Raw genomic sequence first — 17,954 nt, forward strand, 5'->3', positions numbered from 1 at the left:
CCTGTTGGGAGCATACAGGACAAACAGAGCCTCTGTTTTCCTAATCTGAACCGTTCTGGTGACATAAATTTTCAAAGTTCTGACCACAGCCAGAGACTTTGACTCAACGAAGGTGTCAGTGGCCAAAGGCACCATGTGGAAAGATGAACCACCTTCGGCAGAAATTGTTGACGTGTCCTCAATTCTGCTCTATCTTCATGAAAGATCAAATAAAGGCTCTTGTGATACTGCATGGTTTGTACTGTTTTCCATGTGCTCCCAGATCTTTCAAGCAAGTAGCATGGTCAAGAAAGTTCTGTTTGAAGAGAAACAAACATTTACTGTCATTGTTATGCAAATAAACTTACATTAAAGCTAACCAGAAAGCACACTCGTTCTGTCTTTAAACTGATAAAAGAAACCCCAATAATATGGGCATACCTCCCAACTTTGTCGGCTCGCAAAGAGGGACACACGCGCGGCGAAGTCGCACGCGCTCCCAAAAAGGGCGTGGCCTAAGTAAAAAGGGGCATGGCTTCGCGGGAGGACCCGCGATCGCGAGTCACGCCCCCGTTTTCGGCACTGAGGGGGCATGCCCAGCGCTCTGTGAGCTGCTGGCATGCCACCTCTCCCTCTGACTTCAGTGAATAGACGCTGTGCGCACAGCGACTATTCACCGCTGCTCTGCTAAGCAGGGCAGCGACAGACAGAGCCTCCCAACTGTCCTCCCCACCGCGGGACACTGCGGCCCGCAGGTGGGACAGCGGGACAGTCCCCAAAAAACGGGACTGTCCCGCGAAAATCGGGACAGTTGGGAGGTATGATATGGGGCATGCAAAAATTGAGATAAAACTCAGTTTTGCTCCTCTCCACGGAAATCTTTAGTAAAAGGCGAAAGATTTGTTCGTTCTGAAGAGAAACCAGAGCATGACCAAGATTCCACCTGTCGCCTGAGTGCCATGCCAGCAGTCCTCATTCAGCTCAAAGTGAGCACCCAATTTGAAAGAAAGAAAGCAGATTTCTCACCAGGCTTCCCCTTGCTATAAACATGGTTTGTACTCTTTTCCATGTGCTCCCAGATCTTTCAAGCAATTAGTATGGTCAAGAAAGTTCTGCTTGAAAAGAAACAGACATTTATTGTCATTGTTATGCAAATAAACTTACATTAAAGCTAACAAGAAAGCACACTCGTTCTGTCTTTAAACTGATAAAAGAAACCCCAATAATATGGGGCATGCAAAAATTGAGATAAAACTCAGTTTTGCTCCTCTCCACGGATAATCTTTAATAAAAGGCGAAAGATTTGTTCATTCTGAAGAGAAACCAGAGCATGACCAAGATTCCACCTGTCGCCTGAGTGCTGTGCCAGCAGTCCTCATTCAGATCAAAGTGAGCGCCCAATTTGAAAGAAAGCAGATTTCTCACCTGGCTTCTCCTTGCTATAAGCATGGTTTGTACTGTATTCCATGTGCTCCCAGATCTTTAAAGCAAGTAGCATGGTCAAGAAAGTTCTGTTTGAACATAAATAAACATTTACTGTCATTTCTATGCAAATGAGCTTACATTAAAGCACACTCATTCTATCTTTAAACCGGTAAAAGAAACCCCAAAAAGATGGGGCATGCAAAAATTGAGATAAAACTCGGTTTTGCTCCTCTCCACGGAAATCTTTAGTAAGAGGCGAAAGATTTGTTCGTTCTGAAGAGAAACCAGAGCATGACCAAGATTTTTATCTGAAAATATGTGTTCTCCCTGCAGTTGTTGTCCCCAGATGAGAGTTCCCTTGTGCTGCCTCAGCTGAATCTCCTTTACTTGACAGAGATGTGCCTGAGCAGCGGCCCTCCCCAGCCCTATCCCAAATCATACTTATTTTGCATAGGCGATACCATGGTCATGAAGATTGTTCTCCCAGGGTGAGGTTCATTCATTGCATTCTGGGTATGCTGACCCCTGTGATTTCCCCAAATGTGGGAAACTCGACTGCATTATTTGTGGTAGTGGGGGACTGTGTTTGTGCTTTCCTCTAGTCAGCTCTGGTAAAAGTCAGATTTATTTGTCTCAGATCTTCCTCTAGCCTTGTTCTTCTTTCGAGAGTTCCCTTGTGCTGCCTAAGTTGGATCTCTTTCACTTGACAGGGGGGTGCCCGAGTAGCGACCCTCCCCAGCTCTAGCCCAACTCCTACTTACCTGCCAGGTGAGATACTATGATCATGAAGGTGCTTCTCCCAGGGCAAGGCTCACCCATTGCACTCTGGGTGTGGTGCCCCTGCGATTTCCCCAAATGTGGGAAGCTTGACTGCATAATTTGTGTTTCCCCTGGTCGGCTCTCGTATAATTCAGATCTCTTTGTCTCAGGTCTCTCTCCAGCCTAGTTTGCTGTCTGTTTCCACTTCTTTTTTCATGAGCCCCTCCCTTTTATACCCTTGTGCACTATCCTGACTTCTCCTCTTGTCTGCTTATTTTGTGCCTTCCAATGCACAATGCAAACTACAGGTAGTGCTGCAGGGCCCACACCCTTTTACTTGCCGTACAGAGCAGCTCTGGAGCTGTTACAGTGCCCAGCTGCTGCAAGAAATCAGCTTGAATGCTTCAGGGGCTGGGGCATAGCCAACATGAGCCCCACACCGAAGGAGGGTGGAGGTGTTTAATGCGAACTAGGGGTCATCCAAGCGCCGCAAAAGGCCGCTATGCCCTGCACGCCCCTTTTCTCTTTTCATATGCAGACGAGGGTTGAAGCCAACTTTGACCCACTGTTTGGATGACATCACCGTATGCAAATCCATCTGCTGCAGGCCTTCCCCCAGGAATGCTTGCACTAGTTGTTGCATTTGGTTTGTTGTTTGGGGGTGCTTCATTATTAGGCAGCCTTCTGCCCTCCCATGTTCATCTGAAAATATGTGTTCTCCCTGCAGTTGTTGTCCCCAGATGAGAGTTCCCTTGTGCTGCCTCAGTTGAATCTCCTTTACTTGACAGAGATGTGCCTGAGCAGCGGCCCTCCCCAGCCCTATCCCAAATCATACTTATTTTGCATAGGAGATACCATGGTCATGAAGATTGTTCTCCCAGGGTGAGGTTCATTCATTGCATTCTGGGTATGCTGACCCCTGTGATTTCCCCAAATGTGGGAAACTCGACTGCATTATTTGTGGTAGTGGGGGACTGTGTTTGTGCTTTCCTCTGGTCAGCTCTGGTAAAAGTCAGATTTATTTGTCTCAGATCTTCCTCTAGCCTTGTTCTTCTTTCGAGAGTTCCCTTGTGCTGCCTCAGTTGAATCTCCTTCACTTGACAGGGGGGTACCCGAGCAGCGACCCTCCCCAGCTCTAGCCCAACTTCTACTTACCTGGCAGGTGAGATACTATGATCATGTAGGTGCTTCTCCCAGGGCAAGGCTCACCCATTGCACTCTGGGTGTGCTGCTCCTGCGATTTCCCCAAATGTGGGAAACTTGACTGCATAATTTGTGTTTCCCCTGGTCGGCTCTCGTATAATTCAGATCTCTTTGTCTCAGGTCTCTCTCCAGCCTAGTTTGCTGTCTGTTTCAACTTCTCTTTTCTTGAGCCGCTCCCTTCTATGCCCTTGCGCACTATCCTGACTTCTCCCGTCTGCTTACTTTGTGCCTTCCAATGCACAATGCAAACTACAGGTAGTGCTGCAGGGCCCACACCCTTTTACTTGCCGTTCAGAGCAGCTCTGGAGCTGTTACAGTGCCCAGCTGCTGCAAGAAATCACCTTGAATGCTTCAGGGGCTGGGGCATAGCCAACATGAGCCCCACACCGAAGGAGGGTGGAGGTGTTTAATGCGAACTAGGGGTCATCCAAGCGCCGCAAAAGGCCGCCATGCCCTGCACGCCCCTTTTCTCTTTTCATATGCAGACGAGGGTTGAAGCCAACTTTGACCCACTGCTTGGATGACATCACTATATGCAAATCCATCTGCTGCAGGCCTTCCCCCAGGAATGCTTGTACTAGTTGTTGCATTTGGTTTGTTGTTTGGGGGTGCTTCAGTATTAGGCAGCCTTCTGCCCTCCCATGTTTATCTGAAAATATGTGTTCTCCCTGCAGTTGTTGTCCCCAGATGAGAGTTCCCTTGTGCTGCCTCAGTTGAATCTCCTTTACTTGACAGAGATGTGCCTGAGCAGCGGCCCTCCCCAACCCTATCCCAAATCATACTTATTTTGCATAGGCGATACCATGGTCATGAAGATTGTTCTCCCAGGGTGAGGTTCATTCATTGCATTCTGGGTATGCTGACCCCTGTGATTTCCCCAAATGTGGGAAACTCGACTGCATTATTTGTGGTAGTGGGGGACTGTGTTTGTGCTTTCCTCTGGACAGCTCTGGTAAAAGTCAGATTTATTTGTCTCAGATCTTCCTCTAGCCTTGTTCTTCTTTCGAGAGTTCCCTTGTGCTGCCTAAGTTGGATCTCTTTCACTTGACAGGGGGGTGCCCGAGTAGCGACCCTCCCCAGCTCTAGCCCAACTCCTACTTACCTGCCAGGTGAGATACTATGATCATGAAGGTGCTTCTCCCAGGGCAAGGCTCACCCATTGCACTCTGGGTGTGGTGCCCCTGCGATTTCCCCAAATGTGGGAAGCTTGACTGCATAATTTGTGTTTCCCCTGGTCGGCTCTCGTATAATTCAGATCTCTTTGTCTCAGGTCTCTCTCCAGCCTAGTTTGCTGTCTGTTTCCACTTCTTTTTTCATGAGCCCCTCCCTTTTATACCCTTGTGCACTATCCTGACTTCTCCTCTTGTCTGCTTATTTTGTGCCTTCCAATGCACAATGCAAACTACAGGTAGTGCTGCAGGGCCCACACCCTTTTACTTGCCGTACAGAGCAGCTCTGGAGCTGTTACAGTGCCCAGCTGCTGCAAGAAATCAGCTTGAATGCTTCAGGGGCTGGGGCATAGCCAACATGAGCCCCACACCGAAGGAGGGTGGAGGTGTTTAATGCGAACTAGGGGTCATCCAAGCGCCGCAAAAGGCCGCTATGCCCTGCACGCCCCTTTTCTCTTTTCATATGCAGACGAGGGTTGAAGCCAACTTTGACCCACTGCTTGGATGACATCACCGTATGCAAATCCATCTGCTGCAGGCCTTCCCCCAGGAATGCTTGCACTAGTTGTTGCATTTGGTTTGTTGTTTGGGGGTGCTTCATTATTAGGCAGCCTTCTGCCCTCCCATGTTCATCTGAAAATATGTGTTCTCCCTGCAGTTGTTGTCCCCAGATGAGAGTTCCCTTGTGCTGCCTCAGTTGAATCTCCTTTACTTGACAGAGATGTGCCTGAGCAGCGGCCCTCCCCAGCCCTATCCCAAATCATACTTATTTTGCATAGGAGATACCATGGTCATGAAGATTGTTCTCCCAGGGTGAGGTTCATTCATTGCATTCTGGGTATGCTGACCCCTGTGATTTCCCCAAATGTGGGAAACTCGACTGCATTATTTGTGGTAGTGGGGGACTGTGTTTGTGCTTTCCTCTGGTCAGCTCTGGTAAAAGTCAGATTTATTTGTCTCAGATCTTCCTCTAGCCTTGTTCTTCTTTCGAGAGTTCCCTTGTGCTGCCTCAGTTGAATCTCCTTCACTTGACAGGGGGGTACCCGAGCAGCGACCCTCCCCAGCTCTAGCCCAACTTCTACTTACCTGGCAGGTGAGATACTATGATCATGTAGGTGCTTCTCCCAGGGCAAGGCTCACCCATTGCACTCTGGGTGTGCTGCTCCTGCGATTTCCCCAAATGTGGGAAACTTGACTGCATAATTTGTGTTTCCCCTGGTCGGCTCTCGTATAATTCAGATCTCTTTGTCTCAGGTCTCTCTCCAGCCTAGTTTGCTGTCTGTTTCAACTTCTCTTTTCTTGAGCCGCTCCCTTCTATGCCCTTGCGCACTATCCTGACTTCTCCCGTCTGCTTACTTTGTGCCTTCCAATGCACAATGCAAACTACAGGTAGTGCTGCAGGGCCCACACCCTTTTACTTGCCGTTCAGAGCAGCTCTGGAGCTGTTACAGTGCCCAGCTGCTGCAAGAAATCACCTTGAATGCTTCAGGGGCTGGGGCATAGCCAACATGAGCCCCACACCGAAGGAGGGTGGAGGTGTTTAATGCGAACTAGGGGTCATCCAAGCGCCGCAAAAGGCCGCCATGCCCTGCACGCCCCTTTTCTCTTTTCATATGCAGACGAGGGTTGAAGCCAACTTTGACCCACTGCTTGGATGACATCACTATATGCAAATCCATCTGCTGCAGGCCTTCCCCCAGGAATGCTTGTACTAGTTGTTGCATTTGGTTTGTTGTTTGGGGGTGCTTCAGTATTAGGCAGCCTTCTGCCCTCCCATGTTTATCTGAAAATATGTGTTCTCCCTGCAGTTGTTGTCCCCAGATGAGAGTTCCCTTGTGCTGCCTCAGTTGAATCTCCTTTACTTGACAGAGATGTGCCTGAGCAGCGGCCCTCCCCAACCCTATCCCAAATCATACTTATTTTGCATAGGCGTATCGCCTATGCAAAATAAGTATGATTTGGGATAGGGTTGGGGAGGGCCGCTGCTCAGGCACATCTCTGTCAAGTAAAGGAGATTCAACTGAGGCAGCACAAGGGAACTCTCATCTGGGGACATGGTCATGAAGATTGTTCTCCCAGGGTGAGGTTCATTCATTGCATTCTGGGTATGCTGACCCCTGTGATTTCCCCAAATGTGGGAAACTCGACTGCATTATTTGTGGTAGTGGGGGACTGTGTTTGTGCTTTCCTCTGGACAGCTCTGGTAAAAGTCAGATTTCTTTGTCTCAGATCTTCCTCTAGCCTTGTTCTTCTTTCGAGAGTTCCCTTGTGCTGCCTCAGTTGGATCTCTTTAACTTGACAGGGGGGTGCCCGAGCAGCGACCCTCCCCAGCTCTAGCCCAACTCCTACTTACTTGCCAGGTGAGATACTATGATCATGAAGGATCTTCTCCCAGGGCAAGGCTCACCCATTGCACTCTGGGTGTGGTGCCCCTGCGATTTCCCCAAATGTGGGAAGCTTGACTGCATAATTTGTGTTTCCCCTGGTCGGCTCTCGTATAATTCAGATCTCTTTGTCTCAGGTCTCTCTCCAGCCTAGTTTGCTGTCTGTTTCCACTTCTTTTTTCATGAGCCCCTCCCTTTTATACCCTTGTGCACTATCCTGACTTCTCCTCCTGTCTGCTTACTTTGTGCCTTCCAATGCACAATGCAAACTACAGGTAGTGCTGTAGGGCCCACACCCTTTTACTTGCCGTACAGAGCAGCTCTGGAGCTGTTACAGTGCCCAGCTACTGCAAGAAATCAGCTTGAATGCTTCAGGGGCTGGGGCACAGCCAACATGAGCCCCACACCGAAGGAGGGTGGAGGTGTTTAATGTGAACTAGGGGTCATCCAAGCACCGCAAAAGGCCGCCATGCCCTGCACGCCCCTTTTCTCTTTTCATATGCAGACGAGGGTTGAAGCCAACTTTGACCCACTGCTTGGATGACATCACCGTATGCAAATCCATCTGCTGCAGGCCTTCCCCCAGGAATGCTTGCACTAGTTGTTGCATTTGGTTTGTTGTTTGGGGGTGCTTCAGTATTAGGCAGCCTTCTGCCCTCCCATGTTCATCTGAAAATATGTGTTCTCCCTGCAGTTGTTGTCCCCAGATGAGAGTTCCCTTGTGCTGCCTCAGTTGAATCTCCTTTACTTGACAGAGATGTGCCTGAGCAGCGGCCCTCCCCAGCCCTATCCCAAATCATACTTATTTTGCATGGTCATGAAGATTGACTTATTTTGCATGGTCATGAAGATTGTTCTCCCAGGGTGAGGTTCATTCATTGCATTCTGGGTATGCTGACCCCTGTGATTTCCCCAAATGTGGGAAACTCGACTGCATTATTTGTGGTAGTGGGGGACTGTGTTTGTGCTTTCCTCTGGTCAGCTCTGGTAAAAGTCAGATTTATTTGTCTCAGATCTTCCTCTAGCCTTGTTCTTCTTTCGAGAGTTTCCTTGTGCTGCCTCAGTTGGATCTCTTTCACTTGACAGGGGGGTGCCCGAGCAGCGACCCTCCCCAGCTCTAGCCCAACTCCTACTTACCTGCCAGGTGGGATACTATGATCATGAAGGTGCTTCTCCCAGGGCAAGGCTCACCCATTGCACTCTGATTTCCCCAAATGTGGGAAGCTTGACTGCATAATTTGTGTTTCCCCTGGTCGGCTCTCGTATAATTCAGATCTCTTTGTCTCAGGTCTCTCTCCAGCCTAGTTTGCTGTCTGTTTCCACTTCTTTTTTCATGAGCCCCTCCCTTTTATACCCTTGTGCACTATCCTGACTTCTCCTCCTGTCTGCTTACTTTGTGCCTTCCAATGCACAATGCAAACTACAGGTAGTGCTGCAGGGCCCACACCCTTTTACTTGCCGTACAGAGCAGCTCTGGAGCTGTTACAGTGCCCAGCTGCTGCAAGAAATCAGCTTGAATGCTTCAGGGGCTGGGGCATAGCCAACATGAGCCCCACACCGAAGGAGGGTGGAGGTGTTTAATGCGAACTAGGGGTCATCCAAGCGCCGCAAAAGGCCGCCATGCCCTGCACGCCCCTTTTCTCTTTTCATATGCAGACGAGGGTTGAAGCCAACTTTGACCCACTGCTTGGATGACATCACCGTATGCAAATCCATCTGCTGCAGGCCTTCCCCCAGGAATGCTTGCACTAGTTGATGCATTTGGTTTGTTGTTTGGGGGTGCTTCAGTATTAGGCAGCCTTCTGCCCTCCCATGTTCATCTGAAAATATGTGTTCTCCCTGCAGTTGTTGTCCCCAGATGAGAGTTCCCTTGTGCTGCCTCAGTTGAATCTCCTTTACTTGACAGAGATGTGCCTGAGCAGCGGCCCTCCCCAGCCCTATCCCAAATCATACTTATTTTGCATAGGAGATACCATGGTCATGAAGATTGTTCTCCCACGGTGAGGTTCATTCATTGCATTCTGGGTATGCTGACCCCTGTGATTTCCCCAAATGTGGGAAACTCGACTGCTTTATTTGTGGTAGTGGGGGACTGTGTTTGTGCTTTCCTCTGGTCAGCTCTGGTAAAAGTCAGATTTCTTTGTCTCAGATCTTCCTTTAGCCTTGTTCTTCTTTCGAGAGTTCCCTTGTGCTGCCTCAGTTGGATCTCCTTCACTTGACAGGGGGGTACCCGAGCAGCGACCCTCCCCAGCTCTAGCCCAACTTCTACTTACCTGGCAGGTGAGATACTATGATCATGTAGGTGCTTCTCCCAGGGCAAGGCTCACCCATTGCACTCTGGGTGTGCTGCTCCTGCGATTTCCCCAAATGTGGGAAACTTGACTGCATAATTTGTGTTTCCCCTGGTCGGCTCTCGTATAATTCAGATCTCTTTGTCTCAGGTCTCTCTCCAGCCTAGTTTGCTGTCTGTTTCAACTTCTCTTTTCTTGAGCCGCTCCCTTCTATGCCCTTGCGCACTATCCTGACTTCTCCCGTCTGCTTACTTTGTGCCTTCCAATGCACAATGCAAACTACAGGTAGTGCTGCAGGGCCCACACCCTTTTACTTGCCGTTCAGAGCTGCTCTGGAGCTGTTACAGTGCCCAGCTGCTGCAATAAATCAGCTTGAATGCTTCAGGGGATGGGGCATGGCCAACATGAGCCCCACACCAAAGGAGGGTGGGGTGTTTAATGCAAACTAGGGGTCATCCAAGCACCGCAAAAGGCCGCCATGCCCTGCACGCCCCTTTTCTCTTTTCATATGCAGATGAGGGTTGAAGCCAACTTTGACCCACTGCTTGGATGACATCACCGTATGCAAATCCGTCTTCTGCAGAACTTCCCCCAGGAATGCTTGCACTAGTTGTTGCATTTGGTTTGTTGTTTGGGGGTGCTTCAGTATTAGGCAGCCTTCTGCCCTCCCATGTTCATCTGAAAATATGTGTTCTCCCTGCAGTTGTTGTCCCCAGATGAGAGTTCCCTTGTGCTGCCTCAGTTGAATCTCCTTTACTTGACAGAGATGTGCATGAGCAGCGGCCCTCCCCAGCCCTATCCCAAATCATACTTATTTTGCATAGGAGATACCATGGTCATGAAGATTACTCTCCCAGGGTGAGGTTCATTCATTGCATTCTGGGTATGCTGACCCCTGTGATTTCCCCAAATGTGGGAAACGTGACTGCTTTATTTGTTGGCAGTGGGGGACTGTGTTTGTGTTTTCCTCTGATCTCTGGTAAAAGTCAGATTTCTTTGTTTCAGATCTTCCTCTAGCCTTGTTCTTCTTTCGAGAGTTTCCTTGTGCTGCCTCAGTTGGATCTCCTTCACTTGACAGGGGGGTGCCCGAGCAGCGACCCTCCCCAGCTCTAGCCCAACTCCTACTTACCTGCCAGGTGAGATACTATGATCATGAAGGTGCTTCTCCCAGGGCAAGGCTCACCCATTGCACTCTGGGTGTGCTGCCCCTGCGATTTCCCCAAATGTGGGAAACTTGACTGCATAATTTGTGTTTCCCCTGGTCAGGTCTCGTATAATTCAGATCTCTTTGTCTCAGGTCTCTCTCCTGCATAGTTTGCTGTCTGTTTCCACTTCTCTTTTCTTGAGCCGCTCCCTTCTATGCCCTTGCGCACTATCCTGACTTCTCCTCCTTTCTGCTTACTTTGTGCCTTCCAACGCACAATGCGAACTACAGGTAGTGCTGCAGGGCCCACACCCTTTTACTTGCCTTACAGAGCAGCTCTGGAGCTGTTACAGTGCCCAGCTGCTGCAAGAAATCAGCTTGAATGCTTCAGGGGCTGGGGCATAGCCAACATGAGCCCCACACCGAAGGAGGGTGGAGGTGTTTAATGCAAACTAGGGGTCAGCCAAGTGCTGCAAAAGGCCACCATGCCCTGCACGCCCCTTTTCTCTTTTCATATGCAGACGAGGGTTGAAGCCAACTTTGACCCACTGCTTGGATGACATCACCATATGCAAATCTATCTGCTGCAGGCCTTCCCCCAGGAATGCTTGCACTAGTTGTTGCATTTGGTTTGTTGTTTGGGGGTGCTTCAGTATTAGGCAGCCTTCTGCCCTCCCATGTTCATCTGAAAATATGTGTTCTCCCTGCAGTTGTTGTCCCCAGATGAGAGTTCCCTTGTGCTGCCTCAGTTGAATCTCCTTTACTTGACAGAGATGTGCCTGAGCAGCGGCCCTCCGCAGCCATATCCCAAATCATACTTATTTTGCATAGGAGATACCATTGTTATGAAGATTGTTCTCCCAGGGTGCGGTTCATTCATTGCACTCTGGGTATGCTGAACCCTGTGATTTCCCCAAATGTGGGAAACTCGACTGCATTATTTGTGGTAGTGGTGGACTGTGTTTGTGCTTTCCTCTGGTCAGCTCTGGTAAAAGTCAGATTTCTTTGTCTCAGATCTTCCTCTAGCCTTGTTCTTCTTTCGAGAGTTCCTTTGTGCTGCCTCAGTTGGATCTCCTTCACTTGACAGGGGGGTGCCCGAGCAGCGACCCTCCCCAGCTCTAGCCCAACTCCTACTTACCTGCCAGGTGAGATACTATGATCATGAAGGTGCTTCTCCAAGGGCAAGGCTCACCCATTGCACTCTGGGTGTGCTGCTCCTGCGATTTCCCCAAATGTGGGAAACTTGACTGCATAATTTGTGTTTCCCCTGGTCAGGTCTCGTATAATTCAGATATCTTTGTCTCAGGTCTCTCTCCAGCCTAGTTTGCTGTCTGTTTCCACTTCTCTTTTCTTGAGCCGCTCCCTTCTATGCCCTTGCGCACTATCCTGACTTCTCCTTTCTGCTTACTTTGTGCCTTCCAACGCACAATGCGAACTACAGGTAGTGCTGCAGGGCCCACACCCTTTTACTTGCCTTACAGAGCAGCTCTGGAGCTGTTACAGTGCCCAGCTGCTGCAAGAAATCAGCTTGAATGCTTCAGGGGCTGGGGCATAGCCAACATGAGCCCCACACCGAAGGAGGGTGGAGGTGTTTAATGCAAACTAGGGGTCAGCCAAGTGCCGCAAAAGGCCACCATGCCCTGCACGCCCCTTTTCTCTTTTCATATGCAGACGAGGGTTGAAGCCAACTTTGACCCACTGCTTGGATGACATCACCATATGCAAATCTATCTGCTGCAGGCCTTCCCCCAGGAATGCTTGCACTAGTTGTTGCATTTGGTTTGTTGTTTGGGGGTGCTTCAGTATTAGGCAGCCTTCTGCCCTCCCATGTTCATCTGAAAATATGTGTTCTCCCTGCAGTTGTTGTCCCCAGATGAGAGTTCCCTTGTGCTGCCTCAGTTGAATCTCCTTTACTTGACAGAGATGTGCCTGAGCAGCGGCCCTCCCCAGCCCTATCCCAAATCATACTTATTTTGCATAGGAGATACCATGGTCATAAAGATTGTTCTCCCAGGGTGAGGTTCATTCATTGCATTCTGGGTATGCTGACCCCTGTGATTTCCCCAAATGTGGGAAACTCAACTGCATTATTTGTGGTAGTGGGGGACTGTGTTTGTGTTTTCCTCTGGTCAGCTCTGGTAAAAGTCAGATTTCTTTGTCTCAGATCTTCCTCTAGCCTTGTTCTTCTTTCGAGAGTTCCATTGTGCTGCCTCAGTTTGATCTCCTTCACTTGACAGGGGGGTACCCGAGCAGCGACCCTCCCCAGCTCTAGCCCAACTCCTACATACCTGCCAGGTGAGATACTATGATCATGAAGGTGCTTCTCCCAGGGCAAGACTCACCCATTGCACTCTGGGTGTGCTGCTCCTGTGATTTCCCCAAATGTGGGAAACTTGACTGCATAATTTGTGTTTCCCCTGGTCGGCTCTCGTATAATTCAGATCTCTTTGTCTCAGGTCTCTCTCCAGCCTAGTTTGCTGTCTGTTTCCACTTCTCTTTTCTTGAGCCGCTGCCTTCTATGCCCTTGTGCCCTCTCCTGACTTCACCTGTCTGCTTACTTTGTGCCTTCCAACGCACAATGCAAACTACAGGTAGTGCTGTAGGGCCAACACCCTTTTACTTGCCTTACAGAGCAGCTCTGGAGCTGTTACAGTGCCCAGCTGCTGCAAGAAATCAGCTTGAATGCTTCAGGGGCTGGGGCATAGCCAACATGAGCCCCACACCGACGGAGGGTGGAGGTGTTTAATGCTAACTAAGGGTCATCCAAGCGCCGCAAAAGGCCGCCATGCCCTGCATACCCCTTTTCTCTTTTCATATGCAGATGAGGGTTCCAGCCAACTTTGGCCCACTGCTTGGATGACATCACCGTATGCAAATCCGTCTTCTGCAGACCTTTTCCCAGGAATGCTTGTACTAGTTGTTGCATTTGGTTTGTTGTTTGGGGGTGCTTCAGTATTAGGCAGCCTTCTGCTCTCCCATGTTCATCTGAAAATATGTGTTCTCCCTGCAGTTGTTGTCCCCAGATGAGAGTTCCCTTGTGCTGCCTCAGTTGAATCTCCTTTACTTGACAGAGATGTGCCTGAGCAGCGGCCCTCCCCAGCCCTATCCCAAATCATACTTATTTTGCATAGGAGATACAATTGTCATGAAGATTGTTCTCCCAGGGTGAAGTTCATTCATTGCATTCTGGGTATGCTGACCCCTGTGATTTCCCCAAATGTGGGAAACTCGACTGCATTATTTGTGGTAGTGGGGGACTGTGTTTGTGCTTTCCTCTGGTCAGCTCTGGTAAAAGTCAGATTTCTTTGTCTCAGATCTTCCTCTAGCCTTGTTCTTTTTTCGAGAGTTTCCTTGTGCTGCCTCAGTTGGATCTCGTTCACTTGACAGGGGGGTGCCCGAACAGCGACCCTCCCCAGCTCTAGCCCAACTCCTACTTACCTGCCAGGTGAGATACTATGATCAGGAAGGTGCTTCTCCCAGGGCAAGGCTCACCCAATGCACTCTGGGTGTGCTGCTCCTACGATTTCCCCAAATGTGGGACACTTGATTACATAATTTGTGTTTCCTCTGGTCGGCTCTCGTATAATTCAGATCTCTTTGTCTCAGGTCTCTCTCCAGCCTAGTTTGCTGTCTGTTTCCACTTCTCTTTTCTTGAGCCGCTCCCTTCTATGCCCTTGTGCACTATCCTGACTTCTCCCGTCTGCTTACTTTGTGCCTTCCAACGCACAATGCAAACTACAGGTAGTGCTGCAGGGCCCACACCCTTTTACTTGCTTTACAGAGCAGCTCTGGAGCTGTTACAGTGCCCAGCTGCTGCAAGATATCAGCTTGAATGCTTCAGGGGCTGGGGCATAGCCAACATGAGCCCCACACCGAAGGAAGGTGGAGGTGTTTAATGCGAACTAGGGGTCATCCAAGCGCCGCAAAAGGCCGCCATGCCCTGCACACCCCTTTTTTATTTTCATATGCAGACGAGGGTTGAAGCCAACTTTGACCCACTGCTTGGATGACATCACCATATGCAAATCCATCTGCTGCAGGCCTTCCCCCAGGAATGCTTGCACTAGTAGTTGCATTTGATTTGTTGTTTGGGGGTGCTTCAGTATTAGGCAGCCTTCTGCCCTCCCATGTTCATCTGAAAATATGTGTTCTCCCTGCAGTTGTTGTCCCCAGATGAGAGTTCCCTTGTGTTGCCTCAGTTGAATCTCCTTTACTTGACAGAGATGTGCCTGAGCAGCGGCCCTCCCCAGCCCTATCCCAAATCATACTTATTTTGCATAGGAGATACCATGGTCATGAAGATTGTTCTCCCAGGGTGAGGTTCATTCATTGCACTCTGGGTATGCTGACCCCTGTGATTTCCCCAAATGTGGGAAACTCGACTGCATTATTTGTGGTAGTGGGGGACTGCGTTTGTGCTTTCCTCTGGTCAGCTCTGGTAAAAGTCAGATTTCTTTGTCTCAGATCTTCCTCTAGCCTTGTTCTTCTTTCGAGAGTTCCCTTGTGCTGCCTCAGTTGGATCTCCTTCACTTGACAGGGGGTGCCCGAGCAGCAATCCTCCACAGCTCTAGCCCAACTCCTACTTACCTGCCAGGTGAGATACTATGATCTTCACTGTTAGGGCAATCAGGATGTGGAATTCCCTGCCAGGGAAGGTGGTAATGGCGGACTCTGTAATTGGATTTAAAAAAGGAATGGATACATTTCTGAATGAAAAAGCTATCCAAGGTTATAATACTTAAAATATCAACATGGTTAATCCGGGGGTAACATGAGTTATAGTAGCTAACTAGTCATAAAACATTATTCAGCAAGTATGTAGAATCATCACAACTTAAAACAGGTTGAACACGATGGGCAATTTGCCTCTATTCAACCTCAAAAACTATGTTACTATATGTTACTATATTACTATGTTACTGTAGTATACAGAACACCACAATGTAATGAGCAGTGATAGTGAGCACTGATGAGGATACTAGAACTGACACTGAGCAGCAAGATGCAGCACTGGACTATTAGTAATGTACTGTAGTATGCTGAGCACCACAATGCAGCACAAGACAATGAGCAGTGATACTGAGCACTGATGAGGATACTACTGAGAACTGACACTGAGCAGGAGAGACACACTACTAGTATTACTGAGCAGCAATAAGTAACCACTGATACTGAGCACTGAGATTTCCACTGAGAGAACATAGCCACGTCCTCTCCGCTCTCTCTTCAATGCACGAGTAAAAATGGCGGCAACGCGCAGCTCTTTATATGGAATCCGAATCTCGCGAGAATCCGACAGCGGGATGATGACATTTTCCCTTGTTCAGGTTTTCCGAGTCAGGCGGGAACAACCGAGCCTGCCTCGGACCAGTGTAAACCACGTGGAGTTCGTCGGGAATTCGGTTCTCGGAGAACCGAACCCGCTCCTCTCTACCTTATACCCATCAATTTTTTTATTTTCAATCTAAGCCCCTGCAGTTTTCTGTAAGCATCTGCTTCGCTATGATGATCAACAAGTCACAAGGGCAAACACTCAGGGCTTGAGGCGTAGATCTTAGGACCAGCTGCTACAAGCATGGCAGAGGTGTCACTATCACTGGTGACACCCAGAGAGGTGGCGAGGGAGATTGTAATGCAGGGCGCGCAGATAAGCAGTGCAATGGTAAAAAGGAGGCATGGTTTCATAGGTAGGGGCGTGGCCTGGTGGCCTGAATCTACATTTTGTTGCTCCGGGTGTCCCGGGGGTTGGGGGCTGCACCCGGGGACTAGTGTGTGTGCGGTGCTGGCTCCTGCACAGTGACAGGGCATGGCCACCCAGCATGACGCCTCCATTCTTGACCATGCTGTAATTGCAGTCGCACTGCAGTTCAGCGTGATCATAAAAAATGGTGTAGCCTCCTGCTGGTGCAGACTGTATGTGCGCGCAGGAAGCCGCCACCATTTTTGTGATCACAGCGGCTGAATGTGATGTCATACAGCCGCTGTGACCACGCCCCCTGTGTCTCCTCCGTTGCAGACCCCATTTTGAAGCCTTGCCCCCGCACCGCTCCATCCCTGACTTGGAAATGGAGTGTTGCTGACCCCCCTCCCCCCCCCCCCCCGCCCCGATTGACAGGCAGAGGCGATCGCATTCTCTGCGGGGTGCCGCAGAAAATGCAGGCACATGCGTATGCTGTTAGCAAATTTTGCAGTTGGATCGCTTATTGTGATTGCATTCCAACCTGAATCAGGCCCTATTACCTATCACAATGCGCTGCGGGCAGTACAAAATTGGGTTAATATAGGAGTAAAACTCCCAGACCTGTGCTCCTTAACTGTACCTGGTGGCTAGTGGAGCGGCTGCCCAGTAATCAGTGTCCACGCCAGTGCGCACACGGTCCACCCCCTACGGCCACGCTCCCCTTCATCAGCGGCCTCGTGATCCGGAAGGGCGGTGTGTGTGTGACTGACCTTAGGAAGAAACTGGAGCCTCCGCTGCAGTGACCCAGCAACCAGGGCACGGGAGTATACAGCGCCGCTGGGAGTGATGAAGCTGCAGTAAAGATGTCTATTAGACCTAGCCTGCTGCAGCCCTTGTAGATTCTCATAAAACAAGTTCTTCTTTTCTTGTCAAAATTAATAGCTAAGAATAGGCTGCCTGAGGCAGGCCCCTGTTAAGTGGCCTGCTACTGAAGGCACCAACTACAAACTGAGCTCCCTGTTCATGGAAGCGGGGTTATAGAGGAGGATGCGCTGAGCATCTTGGGAACAGTCAAAAGCTTTGAGCCGGTTGGTGCCTCAGATCAAGATCCTACTCTACACCCCAATGTGAATCCTTGTGGAGTCCAGTGTACCCCACAGAAGAAATTAATGTGTCACACCCATTGGCAGCAACCTTAGAATAGCTGCTGACGGGCACAATTGAGAAAGGAAGGGGGGGGGGGACATTTGAATCCAGCACATAGATGCAATTCAAATATGTAATTTGTACCTTCCTATTTTAAAATATAATGGATGAACCTCACCCTGTGAGAACAATCTTCATGATCAAGAGATCTCATATGCAAAATAAGTATGAGTTGGGATAGGGCTGGGGAGGGTGGCTGCTCGGGCAGCCCCTCCCCCGTCAAGTTAAGGAGATTCAACTGAGGACGCACAAGGGAACTCTCGTCTGGGGACACCAACTGCAGGGAGACCACATCTGTTCAGATGAACATGGGAGGGTGGAAGGCTGCCTAATATTGAAGCACCATCAAATATCAAACCATATGCAACAACTAGTACAAGCATTCCTGGGGGAAGGTCTGCAGAAGACGGATTTGCATACGGTGATGTCATCCAAGATGTGGGCCAAAGTTGGCTGGAACCCTCATCTGCATATGAAAAGAGAAAAGGGGCATGCAGGGCATGGCGGCCTTTTGCGGTGCTTGGATGACCCCTAGTTCGCATTAAACACCCCCACCCTCCTTTGGTGTGGGGCTCATGTTGGCCATGCCCCATCCCCTGAAGCATTCAAGCTGATTTCTTGCAGCAGCTGGGCACTGTAACAGCTCCAGAGCTGTTCTGTAAGGCAAGTAAAAGGGTGTGGGCACTGCAGCACCACCTGTAGTTCGCATTGTGC

General features: G+C 49.6%; 23 non-coding genes and 2 pseudogenes across 23 annotated transcripts; 22 read left to right on the forward strand and 3 right to left on the reverse strand.

Annotated features, from left to right (window-relative positions):
* Positions 1-795: 795 nt before the first annotated feature.
* On the reverse strand, positions 796-908 carry LOC135024254 (U5 spliceosomal RNA). The gene has a single exon (XR_010221099.1). It is a non-coding gene; the product is annotated as a U5 spliceosomal RNA (small nuclear RNA).
* A 286-nt stretch (positions 909-1,194) lies between these two features.
* Positions 1,195-1,311, reverse strand: LOC135024258 (U5 spliceosomal RNA). Its single transcript, XR_010221103.1, has one exon. It is a non-coding gene; the product is annotated as a U5 spliceosomal RNA (small nuclear RNA).
* A 270-nt stretch (positions 1,312-1,581) lies between these two features.
* On the reverse strand, positions 1,582-1,697 carry LOC135024225 (U5 spliceosomal RNA). Its single transcript, XR_010221070.1, has one exon. It is a non-coding gene; the product is annotated as a U5 spliceosomal RNA (small nuclear RNA).
* Positions 1,698-1,841: 144 nt separating this feature from the next.
* Positions 1,842-2,005, forward strand: LOC135023965 (U1 spliceosomal RNA). The gene has a single exon (XR_010220842.1). It is a non-coding gene; the product is annotated as a U1 spliceosomal RNA (small nuclear RNA).
* A 152-nt stretch (positions 2,006-2,157) lies between these two features.
* LOC135024145 (U1 spliceosomal RNA) lies at positions 2,158-2,320 on the forward strand. The gene has a single exon (XR_010221006.1). It is a non-coding gene; the product is annotated as a U1 spliceosomal RNA (small nuclear RNA).
* A 674-nt stretch (positions 2,321-2,994) lies between these two features.
* Positions 2,995-3,158, forward strand: LOC135024096 (U1 spliceosomal RNA). Its single transcript, XR_010220964.1, has one exon. It is a non-coding gene; the product is annotated as a U1 spliceosomal RNA (small nuclear RNA).
* A 152-nt stretch (positions 3,159-3,310) lies between these two features.
* Positions 3,311-3,473, forward strand: LOC135024042 (U1 spliceosomal RNA). The gene has a single exon (XR_010220918.1). It is a non-coding gene; the product is annotated as a U1 spliceosomal RNA (small nuclear RNA).
* Positions 3,474-4,144: 671 nt separating this feature from the next.
* Positions 4,145-4,308, forward strand: LOC135023975 (U1 spliceosomal RNA). Its single transcript, XR_010220852.1, has one exon. It is a non-coding gene; the product is annotated as a U1 spliceosomal RNA (small nuclear RNA).
* A 152-nt stretch (positions 4,309-4,460) lies between these two features.
* Positions 4,461-4,623, forward strand: LOC135024146 (U1 spliceosomal RNA). Its single transcript, XR_010221007.1, has one exon. It is a non-coding gene; the product is annotated as a U1 spliceosomal RNA (small nuclear RNA).
* Positions 4,624-5,297: 674 nt separating this feature from the next.
* On the forward strand, positions 5,298-5,461 carry LOC135024108 (U1 spliceosomal RNA). The gene has a single exon (XR_010220975.1). It is a non-coding gene; the product is annotated as a U1 spliceosomal RNA (small nuclear RNA).
* Positions 5,462-5,613: 152 nt separating this feature from the next.
* Positions 5,614-5,776, forward strand: LOC135024043 (U1 spliceosomal RNA). Its single transcript, XR_010220919.1, has one exon. It is a non-coding gene; the product is annotated as a U1 spliceosomal RNA (small nuclear RNA).
* A 797-nt stretch (positions 5,777-6,573) lies between these two features.
* Positions 6,574-6,728, forward strand: LOC135024150 (U1 spliceosomal RNA; annotated as a pseudogene).
* A 152-nt stretch (positions 6,729-6,880) lies between these two features.
* Positions 6,881-7,043, forward strand: LOC135024191 (U1 spliceosomal RNA). The gene has a single exon (XR_010221039.1). It is a non-coding gene; the product is annotated as a U1 spliceosomal RNA (small nuclear RNA).
* Positions 7,044-7,717: 674 nt separating this feature from the next.
* Positions 7,718-7,896, forward strand: LOC135024161 (U1 spliceosomal RNA; annotated as a pseudogene).
* Positions 7,897-8,868: 972 nt separating this feature from the next.
* On the forward strand, positions 8,869-9,032 carry LOC135024000 (U1 spliceosomal RNA). Its single transcript, XR_010220876.1, has one exon. It is a non-coding gene; the product is annotated as a U1 spliceosomal RNA (small nuclear RNA).
* Positions 9,033-9,184: 152 nt separating this feature from the next.
* Positions 9,185-9,347, forward strand: LOC135024044 (U1 spliceosomal RNA). The gene has a single exon (XR_010220920.1). It is a non-coding gene; the product is annotated as a U1 spliceosomal RNA (small nuclear RNA).
* A 670-nt stretch (positions 9,348-10,017) lies between these two features.
* LOC135024128 (U1 spliceosomal RNA) lies at positions 10,018-10,182 on the forward strand. Its single transcript, XR_010220989.1, has one exon. It is a non-coding gene; the product is annotated as a U1 spliceosomal RNA (small nuclear RNA).
* Positions 10,183-10,331: 149 nt separating this feature from the next.
* Positions 10,332-10,494, forward strand: LOC135024074 (U1 spliceosomal RNA). Its single transcript, XR_010220946.1, has one exon. It is a non-coding gene; the product is annotated as a U1 spliceosomal RNA (small nuclear RNA).
* Positions 10,495-11,168: 674 nt separating this feature from the next.
* On the forward strand, positions 11,169-11,332 carry LOC135024017 (U1 spliceosomal RNA). Its single transcript, XR_010220893.1, has one exon. It is a non-coding gene; the product is annotated as a U1 spliceosomal RNA (small nuclear RNA).
* A 152-nt stretch (positions 11,333-11,484) lies between these two features.
* LOC135024114 (U1 spliceosomal RNA) lies at positions 11,485-11,647 on the forward strand. Its single transcript, XR_010220981.1, has one exon. It is a non-coding gene; the product is annotated as a U1 spliceosomal RNA (small nuclear RNA).
* Positions 11,648-12,318: 671 nt separating this feature from the next.
* Positions 12,319-12,482, forward strand: LOC135024282 (U1 spliceosomal RNA). The gene has a single exon (XR_010221126.1). It is a non-coding gene; the product is annotated as a U1 spliceosomal RNA (small nuclear RNA).
* Positions 12,483-12,634: 152 nt separating this feature from the next.
* Positions 12,635-12,797, forward strand: LOC135024171 (U1 spliceosomal RNA). Its single transcript, XR_010221024.1, has one exon. It is a non-coding gene; the product is annotated as a U1 spliceosomal RNA (small nuclear RNA).
* A 671-nt stretch (positions 12,798-13,468) lies between these two features.
* Positions 13,469-13,632, forward strand: LOC135024004 (U1 spliceosomal RNA). The gene has a single exon (XR_010220880.1). It is a non-coding gene; the product is annotated as a U1 spliceosomal RNA (small nuclear RNA).
* Positions 13,633-13,784: 152 nt separating this feature from the next.
* Positions 13,785-13,947, forward strand: LOC135024186 (U1 spliceosomal RNA). Its single transcript, XR_010221035.1, has one exon. It is a non-coding gene; the product is annotated as a U1 spliceosomal RNA (small nuclear RNA).
* Positions 13,948-14,618: 671 nt separating this feature from the next.
* LOC135024269 (U1 spliceosomal RNA) lies at positions 14,619-14,782 on the forward strand. Its single transcript, XR_010221113.1, has one exon. It is a non-coding gene; the product is annotated as a U1 spliceosomal RNA (small nuclear RNA).
* The last annotated feature ends 3,172 nt before the right edge of the window (positions 14,783-17,954 follow it).

Source organism: Pseudophryne corroboree, unplaced genomic scaffold, assembly GCF_028390025.1.
Source record: "Pseudophryne corroboree isolate aPseCor3 unplaced genomic scaffold, aPseCor3.hap2 scaffold_403, whole genome shotgun sequence".
Classification (NCBI taxonomy): domain Eukaryota; kingdom Metazoa; phylum Chordata; class Amphibia; order Anura; family Myobatrachidae; genus Pseudophryne; species Pseudophryne corroboree.